Below are 12,956 nucleotides of genomic sequence, written 5' to 3' on the forward strand. Positions count from 1 at the left end.
TGGACAATTACGGTCGCAAGAACAGGGATGTAAGCGTCGATTCGAATCCACATATCGCGCTTCCTCGGTCTTCGCCTGTGGTGTCCGAGATACGTCCATTGGAAACGGTGGTGTTGTCTCTCCTCTAGAGAAAGAGAGGACAACAACAGGGTAGCCTGTGGAAAACTTGCGGTGAACGCGTTGTGTTCTGTCACGAACGTCGAGGAATAGGATGAGAGAAGGACCGGCTGTGAAGCTCGCTTTTAAAGCTGCGTGAATCTGACACCCTACTCTGTGTGGCGATAGCGCACACACGAGTGTGGGACGAATGACCGCTGCCAGAGCCGGCTGTGAGTCCCGCTCTATTTATCGAGTTCGCGTATAACATAGAGCACAAAACGTCGCCGCATGCGTGTTCGTTGACGAACACGTATATTCGAGAGGACCGGCTGTGAAGCTTGCTTTTTAAAGCTGTGTGCGATTTTTGACACCCTACTCTCTGTGTGGCGATAATATACCGCGCTCAAGAGCTTGGGACGAATGAGATCGCGCACGGCCAGAGCCGGCTGTGAAGTCCGCTAGTATCGAATAATCGTTCTCCGTGCACAATTGGAAATGTGTTTCGAGAGGACCGGCTGCGTAGCTCGTGTGAAGCTGTGTGCGATTCTGACACTCTACTCTCTGTGTGGCGATAATACAGCACACAGGAGCTTGGGACGAACGATCGCGCACGGCCAGAGCCGGCTGTGAAGTCCGCCAGTTATCGAGTTCATTCTCCAATAAGAGAGGAGGAGGAGAAGTGTCGGGATCCAGTATCGGGTTGTCTATGATCCCCGTCGTGTTCTGAATTCTCCTCCTGTGTTTTCCACTTTAAAGGTTTATCAATGTATTTTCCGCCCGGCCGTCGGATACGTGTGCGCATTGCATCGCGTACTCGCGACGGTTTCCGTTTCTACGGACGATCGTGTGTCGTCTTTAAAAACGACGCCTGAATCTCCTTCGCGCGCTGGTTGGAGCTTTCAGGTATCGGCGTTCTTATGAACCGCAGAACAAGAGACATAATTATATATTGATTATAAATCAAATTATACGATTACCCTGAACGGTGGATCACTTGGCTCTTGGGTCGATGAAGAACGCAGCTAATTGCGCGTCAACGTGTGAACTGCAGGACACATGAACATCGACATTTCGAACGCACATTGCGGTCCACGGATGCAATTCCTGGACCACGCCTGGCTGAGGGTCGTTTACGTAACCAAATACTGCTTGCGTTGCTCTTGTAAGTCCCCGCCGTCGCTTACCTCTCCATGTCGAATTGTGGAGGGCGCAAAGAGCGTTTCTGAGTCGGGTTGCAAAGATGCTACGTACGAGCGAACGATGGACGTTTCGTCGGCGTTTGACGCGGTTCTGTGAAAATTGCAAATTTTACATTGTGTCTAACGGTTTCGTGAGAAGAAGGAAACAGGAATGGGTATCACATTCGGACTTGCGTGAGTGTTTTGCGGCGTCGTGAGTCGTATTTTCAATACGACCGCCCGGGAAACCGCTCCGACGATCGAAATCTCTCTCTCCTCTCTCTGGAACGATTCGCATTGCGGAAGAAGCGTTTCACTCTCGAACCTTCTACGCGCTCCCGACGTCGTCTGAAATGATGCGTATACGAAAGGTATAAGAGTCTCAAGAGACTACAGTGAATGGACACAAATAAAGAAAGAGATACCGGACACCCGTGTAAAATCTGTGTGCGCAACTGTGGTGTGCAACGTAAGCCCCAGGGAGATATATAAAATAAAATACGTCTGTGCGTGGATGTGTCTCTCTACACATAATTGCGGCGGAGGGTCGTCGTTGCCAGCGACTTCGACAAACATATTCTTAGAGTTCGCGAGACAGTGGTCTCTCGTTCTACGAACGCTTTGATGACTGATGGACATAGCAACATTTGGCATTGTGCGGGATGCGCACGCGTACTTGTATCGGGTCGAATAATTTCCCCGTCGTCGCGTGTCCTCGCTAATCCGTTGCGGATTCCATCGCCACGTTGGTTGAATTGAATGACGACCGAGATCTCGTGTCTCTTTGGTTTGATCGATGATATCGCGTCGTGCAGCGTTTCTGCACCCCCGTGTGTCTAGTGTAGTAGAGAAACCCCACCGGGTGTTGAAAACATATATACTCCTCTATGGAGTGGCTTTCGAACATCGTTGTCACCACAACGTGTTGTCACGCAGAGCACGAGAAGGTGAAGGTGAAAATAAACCTTTGTCGGTCGCCCCATGTCTTTTTTTCTTCATTGTCGATCGCGAGACCGCGCGATCTGTCGGACGTCCAGTCCCCGGAAGTTCTTTTCGACGGACGTTAAAGACGATCGCTAGACGATCGGCCGGTATATATATATATATATATATATATATATATATATATATATATATATATATTATATAGAGAAAAGACACTTTGGTGTGGCGCATAAGACATATGGTTTTGTTTTATTTTTTTTTGTGCTCCTCTGTACGTTCTCGCGTACTTTTAATGCTTTCGGTGAAATATACGAAACATTTTTTTTCACGTTTGACGACCTCAGAGTAGGCGAGATTACCCGCTGAATTTAAGCATATTACTAAGCGGAGGAAAAGAAACTAACAAGGATTTCCTTAGTAGCGGCGAGCGAACAGGAATGAGCCCAGCACTGAATCCCGCAGTTCCGCCGTTGGGAAATGTAGTGTTTAGGAGGGTCCATTTATCCCGTGGCGTCGAACCGCGTCCAAGTCCATCTTGAATGGGGCCATTTACCCGTAGAGGGTGCCAGGCCCGTAGCGACCGGTACGCGTTTCGGGAGGACCTCTCCTTAGAGTCGGGTTGCTTGAGAGTGCATCCCTAAGTGGGTGGTAAACTCCATCTAACGCTAAATATGACTACGAGACCGATAGCGAACAAGTACCGTGAGGGAAAGTTGAAAAGAACTTTGAAGAGAGAGTTCAAGAGTACGTGAAACCGTTGCGACGAAACGGCGAAATTCACGTTCCGTCGCGAGCTCGCACAACGGACCCAAGTGCGAGCCAATCCGCAACCGTCCCGAGCGCGAACCAATCAGAGCACGCCGCCGCTTCGCGAACATTTCGCGAGGCGGCGCGCTCTTCGTAGTCCGCGCTTTCTCCATAAATATCGGAGCGAACTGCGTTTAACTCGGAGTTGGCTGGGAGCTGCTCACCGGGAACCATCCCGAGCTCCTGACCACTCGCAGCCGCGTGTGAACACGCATACTACGGCTTCTTCCGTGTGTGTGTGCGAACACGCTGGTGCTAGGCGGAACGCGTACTACGGCTTCTTCCGTGTGCGTGTGAAACCAGTACCGCGAGGAAGTCTCGAGCGAGCAGACGGACGGGAGCAGTGTCTCTGGGCGTTACTGCTCGTCGCGCGCTCCAGCTCTCTCCCCCTTCCCGATTCCTTTCCGCCGATCCTGCGAAATTCGCTCACCGGCCCGCGACCAGGCGTCTCGTCGCATTCGTGACAGTCCTCGTCGGACCGCAGCCGCGTTCGGAGCTCGGCCTGTACGAGCAACGACGCTGGTGACGGGAGCTCGTTCTCTGGGAACGTCCGGGTGCGAGCGACCCCCACCGCGATCTGATTGGGGGCGACGGGTGGGGCGTCCCGTCGGTCCGGAGTCGGAGTGGATTCGCGGCCACCGTGCGCTCGGCCGCCAGCGAGGAAGCACCAGTTCACTAGAATCTCGCCGAGCCGCGGTGGCTCCTACCGACCAACCGTTGATCCGGAACCCTTTTTTTTTTTTAAGGTATTTGTCTAAATATATTTCGTCCAGATACAAAAATCGTAATAAATTCGTGCTTTCTAATTCCGATTTAACACATGGGTGTCGACCATCGTTTGACTTCTAAATCTAAATCTCTAAATTTAAATCTAAATCTCTAAATCTATCCTTATCTAATCTAAATCTATCCTTATCCTATCTTATCTAAAATTTTTTTTAATTCTTATTTTATTTTTCTCGTTTAGCCTACGACCTACTTTAATTTGATTAACTAGGAACGCCTTAAAGGTAATCTATATATTACTCTTATACCTAATGTTAATCTATCTATTACTCCTATGCTTAATATATATCGTATTTTCGTATTTTTGAGTAAATTCGCGTGCGCAGGTTTTTTATATACAGGTTACCTTTCTATAAATAGTTTGCTTAAGTTTCCTAGCAACTCGAAGTAATATTGGGTACTTAATTTTTTAAGTTTCGGGAATTTTCACAAGAGAGAAGTGGGGTTTTTTGGGTTATTAACCCCCCCTTTTTCTTCTCTTGTCGTAAAGCCCTTGTGGTTCGCGAAACGCGGCCTATGAAAAATTTTTTCGAAAAACGTTTATTTCTTATCGAAAAAGTGGTTATCTCGGTAAATAGTGGGGGTAGCCGGATTTTTTTCCCACGACGGGGTTTTCTTGAACCCCTCCCCCTACCTATTACCACTTATCCGATTCCGAAGGGGGCCACGCCCTTAGTTTCTTCTTTTTTGTCGGGTTAGTTGTTGGACACCCTATATATCGCGAAACTCTACTTAGTCCGATTCGTGCGTGCGACGGCTCGTTTCGTAGGTCTCGGCTTCCTCTTTTTAGTTCTTTATTTTAAGTTCCGGTAGGTCTTAATAATCTACCCCTCCTCCTCGTTTTCTCCGAACTGGGTGGGAATTCGCGAAAGTCGTTTGCAGGGGGGAGAAGATTTCTCCTCTTCCACCCCTGGTTACTGCCCGTCCTCGGAAATACTCGTCTCTCGATTTTCGTGACGATCCGATTACTTTTCGCGATTACCCTAATCGATAAACGACCGTTCCCGCTTTATATCCGGTGTGTCGTTTTATTCTTCCTGTGTCTCTATACACTTTTCCTATCTATCGGCCTATTCTACCTGGCACTTGCCTACTCTAAGTGTTCGTACGCTATTTTTTTTGAGGTACCTTCAAGAGGGAAGTGGGGGTTTTTCTCTTATGAACACCCACTTTTTATTTCTTTATCGTATAGCCCTTTGGCTCCCTGTTCCGCGGCCTGTAGAGAATTTTTTCAAAAAACGTGCCCTTTTCTTTGTAAAAACGGTTTTTTCGTTAAGTAGTGGGGGTAGGCGGTTCGTGACGCAATCACGGGGTTTTTCCAAAACCACCCCCACACCTACTAAACGAAACCCGGCACTAAAGGGGGCCACGTATTCGGAATTTATTATTTTCTTAAAATACTTTTTAGTCACCCTATATACGCTAAACCTAAAGTTTTTCCGATTGGGGTGTATGTGGGCTCGTTCTATCCGTCTTGGCTTCGGTATTATTTTAACTATACACGGCCCTGAATTCTTTCCGAAAATCCCCCTCCCTTTCCTGGTTTCTCGGAAACGGGCGGTCTAATTGAAAAATTTGTTTCAGGGGGGAGAAGATTTCTCCGCTTTTCGCGTCTCTTGTAGCCCGCCCTCGGAAATACCTGATTCTCGAATTTGAAGGGTCTAGTATGATTTTATGTCTTTTGACCTAATTCAAAAAATTTTTAAAACAAGGTTTTATCCGGATGGTATCTCTATTTTTGCTTTGGCCCTGCTATAATACGGAGTCTTTGTCCTACCTTTATGCTTTGACCGACCCCTTGCGATTCTTTTCTCCTTCTCTCTTTCCGTCCTCGTCTTTCGGCAAAGCTTTGTTCACTGCGTATTTTATCCTCACTTTGTCTCTCTCACGGTCCGCGTCGAAAAAAGAATTTTATAGCACGTCTTCGCCGTGATCTCGTGAGTTAATTTTATTTCTGCGCACTTATTTCAGTTTGTTTTAATCGTTTTCACCCGTTATACTATAGTTAGAATCGATCTAGTTTTTAACCAAAGTTTCTAAAATTCTCATAGTCCTTTAGTTTCTTTTGATTTTAACCGACCGAATTCACTACATATGTTTCTTACGAAAAATATCGCGGTATCCGCCCTTATAAAAGGGAGGCTTTTCAGCCAAAAAGCGCGTTACTGCGAGTAATTTAATTCACTTATTACTTGGCAATTCGAAATATAAAAAACGTTCGTAATCTATTTTCAAAGTCCCGAAATTGCTCAGCTAATGTCCGCACTGTGTGGTAGCTCGATTCGTTCTGATTTCGAAATTTGCCGTTTTACTTGTAGAGGACGTCTAACAGTACTCCCCCCTACCCGCTACTCCGGTCGTTTTTCGATTCCGATATGTTGTTCAAGCGGAAGGTCGCTCGCTTGAACTCGAGTAACCCCTTTGTCATTTTGAATATTAATTTTCATGTATTGAAACAAGTCGTGCGAGGTCGTCTGTTATTTCTCTTACTTCCCTTGTTTTGTTTTTTCTATGCTGAAGGGTAAATTGTCCTGTTACTCCTATCGGTTATCTAAATTATGTATATATAAATAAATTAACGTTCGCGTTCGAATTAAAATTTGTGTGCTGGTTTCAATGACCTACTCGCCCGGATTTTGGAGTTGACGGCGGTTCGGTATATCTACCTTTAAGAGGCCTTTACACTCCTTCTGACTATCTTCTAAACTTTCATTTAACTCTCAATTTTTTATTATTCGTCCTATCATGAATTTATAAACGGTTTTATACTTTTCGGATCTGTCTTTATCTTATCAGATCTTCATTTTTTCCCCCCCTCCCCCTTGAAAAATATCTCTCAATTTAGGAGTTTTTGAGGTTTGAAAATTGTCCCATTATGTTCGCCGTCCCCAGAAACCGTCGAGTTTACAATTTGGTCATTGTTCCAGCTCTCGTTCCTGAGTAATTAATTAAAATATAATGTTACACGTGTGCCTTTCCCCGTCCGCCATCTTGTCGGCTGGTAAGCAATATGCCGCTGGGGCATCGGCCCCTTGAGCACCTTTACCTGGCTAACGCGCTTCTTATCTGTTTTACAGTGTTCTACTATATCTTTCCTATCCCGTCGCGGTAGGAATCTGTTCAGTGTCGGTACCTTGCGCCTTTACTGCAGCAAGCACTACGCCGCTGGTACTTTACTAACCGTGCTATATCTTTCCCAGTATTGCAGCCTCCCCCGGGGGCGGGTGGGGGTGGGGAGAGGGAGGGCTCCGGATGCAGATGATTGTACCGGGTGTCCAGAAGTCGTTGTATGACCGACGGTGGTAGTTGTCCTTCTTTAATTCCGCCTAGCCTGGTCCCGCGAGGTCCGCTTATCACAGGCGTCAGCTGGAATTATCTGGATGTTCCTCCGTTGTTCACTCTGCTCCTGGTATCCTTGTCATCCTCTCCTGCTTGTTCCTCTCCCCCCCCCCCGCCGCCCTCCGGCACAAGCTGCAACACATAGAAAAATATTTCAGCACCTTTTACATACTATTTCTTATATTCTATTTCTATTTTTACACCAATCGCCTTGTTAGTACTTAACTTATTGTTTGTTACAGTCCTGTCATTCTCTCTGCGTCAGCCGATTCCAGATCGTCGTCAGTATTTCTCATGATCGGGTTATCTATGAAATCCTTTTCCCTGCGTCTCTCTTCTTCTTCTTTTTTCTTCAGGATGCTTTTACACATTTCCGAGAAGGTTGTCCAGATGGTTTCGTTTGTCAAGATTCCCTCCATTATTTTCTGCATGGTCAAATTTTCCGGTCTGGTTTTCAGTGCTTCGTGTAGAGCTTTTCTCTCTTCGTTCCATCTGCAGCAGTTTACCAGAGTATGCTCCGGGGAATCCTCTACTCCTTGGTGGAACCAGCAGTCGGTCGACTCTGCTTTGCCTATACGGTATCTGAAAACATTAAACACTCCATGTCCGGTTAATGCCTGAGTCATGTAAAAATTTAATTCCCCATGTTTTCTATTTAACCACGGTTCGATTTGTGGGATGATTTTTTGGGTCCATCTTCCTACTACGTCGGATTCCCATTTTTCTTGCCATCTTGACATCGTCCTTTCCCGCGCTTGACTTCTTATAATTTTTTTCAGTCGATTTCTAAATCTTTCTGTTGTCATTTCCATGGTGTCCTCAGTTTCATCGGTTCCCTCGTTTACTGCGAGGTTACGTCGTTGTTCTTCACTTGTTTCGTTGTTCTCGCTTTCGTTTCTTAATAAAGTTTCACTCATTATTTTTTCCTCATCGAATATTTCTCTCCTTTCTATGATCTTCAGGTCCCATGGGATGACCCCTGAAAGGACTGCCAGCGTTTCCATTGGTACGGATCGGTATGCCGATATCACTCTTGTAAGGCCTATCTTCTGTGTTCTTCTCAATATTTTTCTAATTTTAATCTTTTCCGCCGCTTCATACCAGATAGGGGCTCCATAAAGTACGATCGATTCCATTGTTAGGTAATATAGCTTCCTCGCAGATTGTCTTGTTTTCATGCTATTCGTCATGATCCTGCTAAGAGCTGCCATTACCTTTATGGCTTTGTTGGTCGACTTCTCGATCTGCTGCCTGAAAGATTTATTAGATTCAAAGATTATTCCGAGATACTTAACCTCTGTTTTTGGTATTATTTGAGCTTCGCCTATCTTGAAGGAGAGATCCTCTTCCACCCTTTTACAGTTTAACATCAGGATTTCAGATTTGTTTTCCGCTAGTGATAGTCCTGCGGTGGTCATCCACTGTCTCGTGTCTTCTATAATTTCTTCCGTTCTTATTTTCAGTCTTTTTTCCGTAGCGGCTTGTACTATTATGGCTATATCGTCTGCGAAGGCTATCTTTTTTGTCATAGGAGGGTTTGTCCTGTTTAAAAGGCCGTCATAAACTATATTCCAGAGGAATGGTCCTAAAACAGAGCCCTGCGGGACTCCCATGGTCATGCTTAGAGATATATTCCCTTCAGGGGCTTGGTAGTGTATAGTTCTGTTCTTGAAGTAATCGTCTATGAGACGGACTAAATATTCGGAGGTGTTTCTGTTTTTTAACTCCTTGTTTATCGCAGTCCAGCTTAGCGTATTAAAGGCATTTTTTACGTCTAAAGCCACCATGGCTGCGAACCTGTTCTTTCTTGACGCCTCTAGTGCTGCTGCTCTTACTTCCTCCATTGCGTGTGTGGTGGGTTGATCCGGAACCCTAGGAATCCTTCGAACCGGAGAACGCCGTGTGCCGATACCGTCCGCGTTACCGCCGTAAGAAAGCGAATCCTGTTCGCTCCGCGTTACCGTCGTCAGAAAGCGAGTCCTGATCGCTTCGCGTCTCCGCCGTTACTCTCGCGTACATTAGGTGTAAGAATCTTAGTATTAGAATAACGTGTCGTCTCCTCGCGCTGATTACAGCCAGCCGTCGCACCGGAACCCGCCAGCCGGGAATCATCATCGCTACCCGGGGCGAACCGCCGCCGGCAATAAAACGTACTTTCTTTCCATAAAACGCCTCCGTTATTTCACCCGCTGTCCTCTCCGCCGACCCTGGCCGCTGAGCGAATCCAGGAGGGGACAGAACACACCTTCCTTCCACGACTAACGCTCTCGAAGGGAACGCAACCGTTACACCGTTCAGGGGTAAACCTGAGAAACCCAAAAGATCGAATCGCGAGATTCATCGTCGACGAGGCTGGCTTCCGTTGGTGCGCAGATACCCCGTATGGGCCTTCGTGGTTTCCAGTGCGAGGGTACACCATCTTCGGCAAATGTTCCGGTCGCGTAGTCGTGCACTTCTCCCTTAGTAGAACGTCGCGACCCGTTGCGTGTCGGTCTACGGTCCGACTTGTTGCCTGTCGTGTCGCTACGTGCGCACACGACAGACGCTCGATCGCCTGGCCGGCTGCGTGGCGGTACTCTGACGGTAACGGGTCGCAACCAATCCATTCTCGAATGTGTGTACGTCAGGCCCGCCGCAAGCTCGGTTAGTTTTACCCGAAGGTACGGACCTGGTGCCGGCTTCGGGCCTAACCAGCTGTTAGCAGGCAGTGTCCTCGGACTGGCCAAGCTTCGATTTACCGGTCAGCGACGCTACTGCTTTGGGTACTCTCAGGACCCGTCTTGAAACACGGACCAAGGAGTCTAACATGTGCGCGAGTCATTGGGACATGTAAACCTAAAGGCGCAATGAAAGTGAAGGTCGTACCTTTGCGTCGACCAAGGGAGGATGGGCCGCGTTACGATGCGGCCTCGCACTCCCGGGGTGTCTCGTTCTCATTGCGAGGAGAGGCGCACCCAGAGCGTACACGTTGGGACCCGAAAGATGGTGAACTATGCCTGGTCAGGACGAAGTCAGGGGAAACCCTGATGGAGGTCCGTAGCGATTCTGACGTGCAAATCGATCGTCGGAACTGGGTATAGGGGCGAAAGACTAATCGAACCATCTAGTAGCTGGTTCCCTCCGAAGTTTCCCTCAGGATAGCTGGCACTCGCTCGTTCTCTTTGGTGAACGTGTGCGAGTCTCATCTGGTAAAGCGAATGATTAGAGGCCTTGGGGCCGAAACGACCTCAACCTATTCTCAAACTTTAAATGGGTGAGATCTCTGGCTTGCTTGGATCAATGAAGCCACGAGATACTATTTGGATCAGAGTGCCAAGTGGGCCAATTTTGGTAAGCAGAACTGGCGCTGTGGGATGAACCAAACGCAGAGTTAAGGCGCCTAAGTCGACGCTTATGGGATACCATGAAAGGCGTTGGTTGCTTAAGACAGCAGGACGGTGGCCATGGAAGTCGGAATCCGCTAAGGAGTGTGTAACAACTCACCTGCCGAAGCAACTAGCCCTGAAAATGGATGGCGCTGAAGCGTCGCGCCTATACTCCGCCGTCAGCGGCAAGTGGGGTTGGACGTTTGCGCTGTTTGCGTAAACGTCCTCCATGAAGCTCTGACGAGTAGGAGGGTCACGGCGGTGTGCGCAGAAGGGTCTGGGCGTGAGCCTGCCTGGAGCCGCCGTCGGTGCAGATCTTGGTGGTAGTAGCAAATACTCCAGCGAGGCCCTGGAAGACTGACGTGGAGAAGGGTTTCGTGTGAACAGCCGTTACACACGAGTCAGTCGATCCTAAGCCCTAAGAGAAATCCTATGTAGATGAGGTGTCCTAAGAGCAAATGTACAAACACAAAACACACACCCATCGGGCGAAAGGGAATCCGGTTTCTATTCCGGAACCCGGCAGCGGAACCGCATACCATTCGGGCCCTCGTAAGAGTGTTCGTCGGGGTAACCCAAAATGACCTGGAGACGCCGTCGGGAGATCCGGGGAGAGTTTTCTTTTCTGTATAAGCGTTCGAGTTCCCTGGAAACCTCTAGCAGGGAGATAGGGTTTGGAACGCGAAGAGCACCGCAGTTGCGGCGGTGTCCGGATCTTCCCCTCGGACCTTGAAAATCCAGGAGAGGGCCACGTGGAGGAGTCGCGCCGGTTCATACCCATATCCGCAGCAGGTCTCCAAGGTAAAGAGCCTCTAGTCGATAGATTAATGTAGGTAAGGGAAGTCGGCAAATTGGATCCGTAACTTCGGAATAAGGATTGGCTCTGAGGAGCGGGGCGTGTCGGGCTTGGTCGGGAAGCGGGTCTGGCTGACGTGCCGGGCCTGGGCGAGGTGAACCCATTGATGGGAATCCGAGCTCGGTCCCGTGCCTTGGCCTCCCGCGGATCTTCCTTGCTGCGAGGCTTCCGTCTAGAACGGTCGTCTTCTTCGGCCGCCATTCAACGCTCAGCTCAGAACTGGCACGGACTAGGGGAATCCGACTGTCTAATTAAAACAAAGCATTGCGATGGCCCCCACGGGTGTTGACGCAATGTGATTTCTGCCCAGTGCTCTGAATGTCAACGTGAAGAAATTCAAAAAAGCGCGGGTAAACGGCGGGAGTAACTATGACTCGTGATGGCCTCACTGCTCGAGGATTCGCGGCGGCGTCTACAAGAGATACACGTCGTATCTGTGGACGTCGCCAAGGCCTTCGATGCAGTGAGCCATCACGCCATCTCCGCCGTATTGGGACGAACCGGTCTGCCGGAGGGATTTTGCCGATACACCGCCCGGTTACACTCCAGCAGCAGCACGATATTTGAGGTTGAGGGCGCTCGCTCGGAGGCCTTCCAAGTACGCAGAGGCGTGAGGCAGGGCGACCCCCTGTCTTCGATTCTGTTTTGTCTCGTCGTTGATGAGGTACTTCGATCAGTACCCCGCGACGTCGGTTACGAGATCGGGGGATGTCGCATCAACGCGTTTGCATACGCGGACGACATCATCCTGGTCTCGTCGACCAGGTTAGGCATGGCCGCAACCCTACGCGAAGTTGAGTCTCGGGCTGGGGAACAGGGGCTCTCGTACCTGCCGGCAAACAGAAGAAGTACAAGGTTCTGACCTGCCCCCAGTACTGCCTTGCCGACGGCGCTCCAGTCAAACAGCTGGCGCCGTCTGAGCAATGGCGGTATTTGGGGGTGGACTTCAGGCCTATAGGTCTTGTGCGAGCCGGCAGTGTACTTAATACTCAGATGGACAGGCTAACGAGGGCCCCACTGAAACCGCAACAGCGACTCAAGATCCTTCGCTCGTTCCTCATCCCGAGATTCTACCACGTGCTCGTCCTGTCGGGTACAACTCTGGGGAAACTCAGAGCACTCGACAGGCGAGTACGTGAGGCTATTCGCAAATGGTTGCGGCTCCCGCACGATACACCCGTTGCATATTTCCACACCTCGTGCAGGATGGGAGGCCTAGGCATCCCATCCTTCGCCACCACCGTACCCGGCTTAATGCTCACCCGCCTTCAACGCCTGGCGACTTCCTCCTCCCCAGCCGTGAGAGCAGTTGCCGGGTCCAGCTGGGTCGACAAAAGACTCAGCTGGGCAGAGCGCGCTCTCACGAAGGACGGAATAATTCTGTCGTCCAAGGAGAGGAGAGAAGAATGGTGGGCCAAACACCTGTACCGGGCGGTGGATGGGCATGAGTTGCGAGAGTGTGGAAAATCTAACCTTTCCACATGGTGGATCGATGCGGGATCCTACGGTGTACCCGGACGGGACTATGTCCAATACCATCACGTCCGGGTCAACAGTCTACCCACGCGCATCCGTACCTCG

The 12,956-nt window shown here is 49.2% G+C and overlaps 1 non-coding gene across 1 annotated transcript; it reads left to right on the top strand.

The window, feature by feature from the left end:
- Window positions 1-1,073: 1,073 nt before the first annotated feature.
- Window positions 1,074-1,228, top strand: LOC143364088 (5.8S ribosomal RNA). The gene has a single exon (XR_013083988.1). It is a non-coding gene; the product is annotated as a 5.8S ribosomal RNA (ribosomal RNA).
- The last annotated feature ends 11,728 nt before the right edge of the window (window positions 1,229-12,956 follow it).

This window comes from Halictus rubicundus, unplaced genomic scaffold (genome assembly GCF_050948215.1).
Source record: "Halictus rubicundus isolate RS-2024b unplaced genomic scaffold, iyHalRubi1_principal scaffold0254, whole genome shotgun sequence".
NCBI lineage: Eukaryota > Metazoa > Arthropoda > Insecta > Hymenoptera > Halictidae > Halictus > Halictus rubicundus.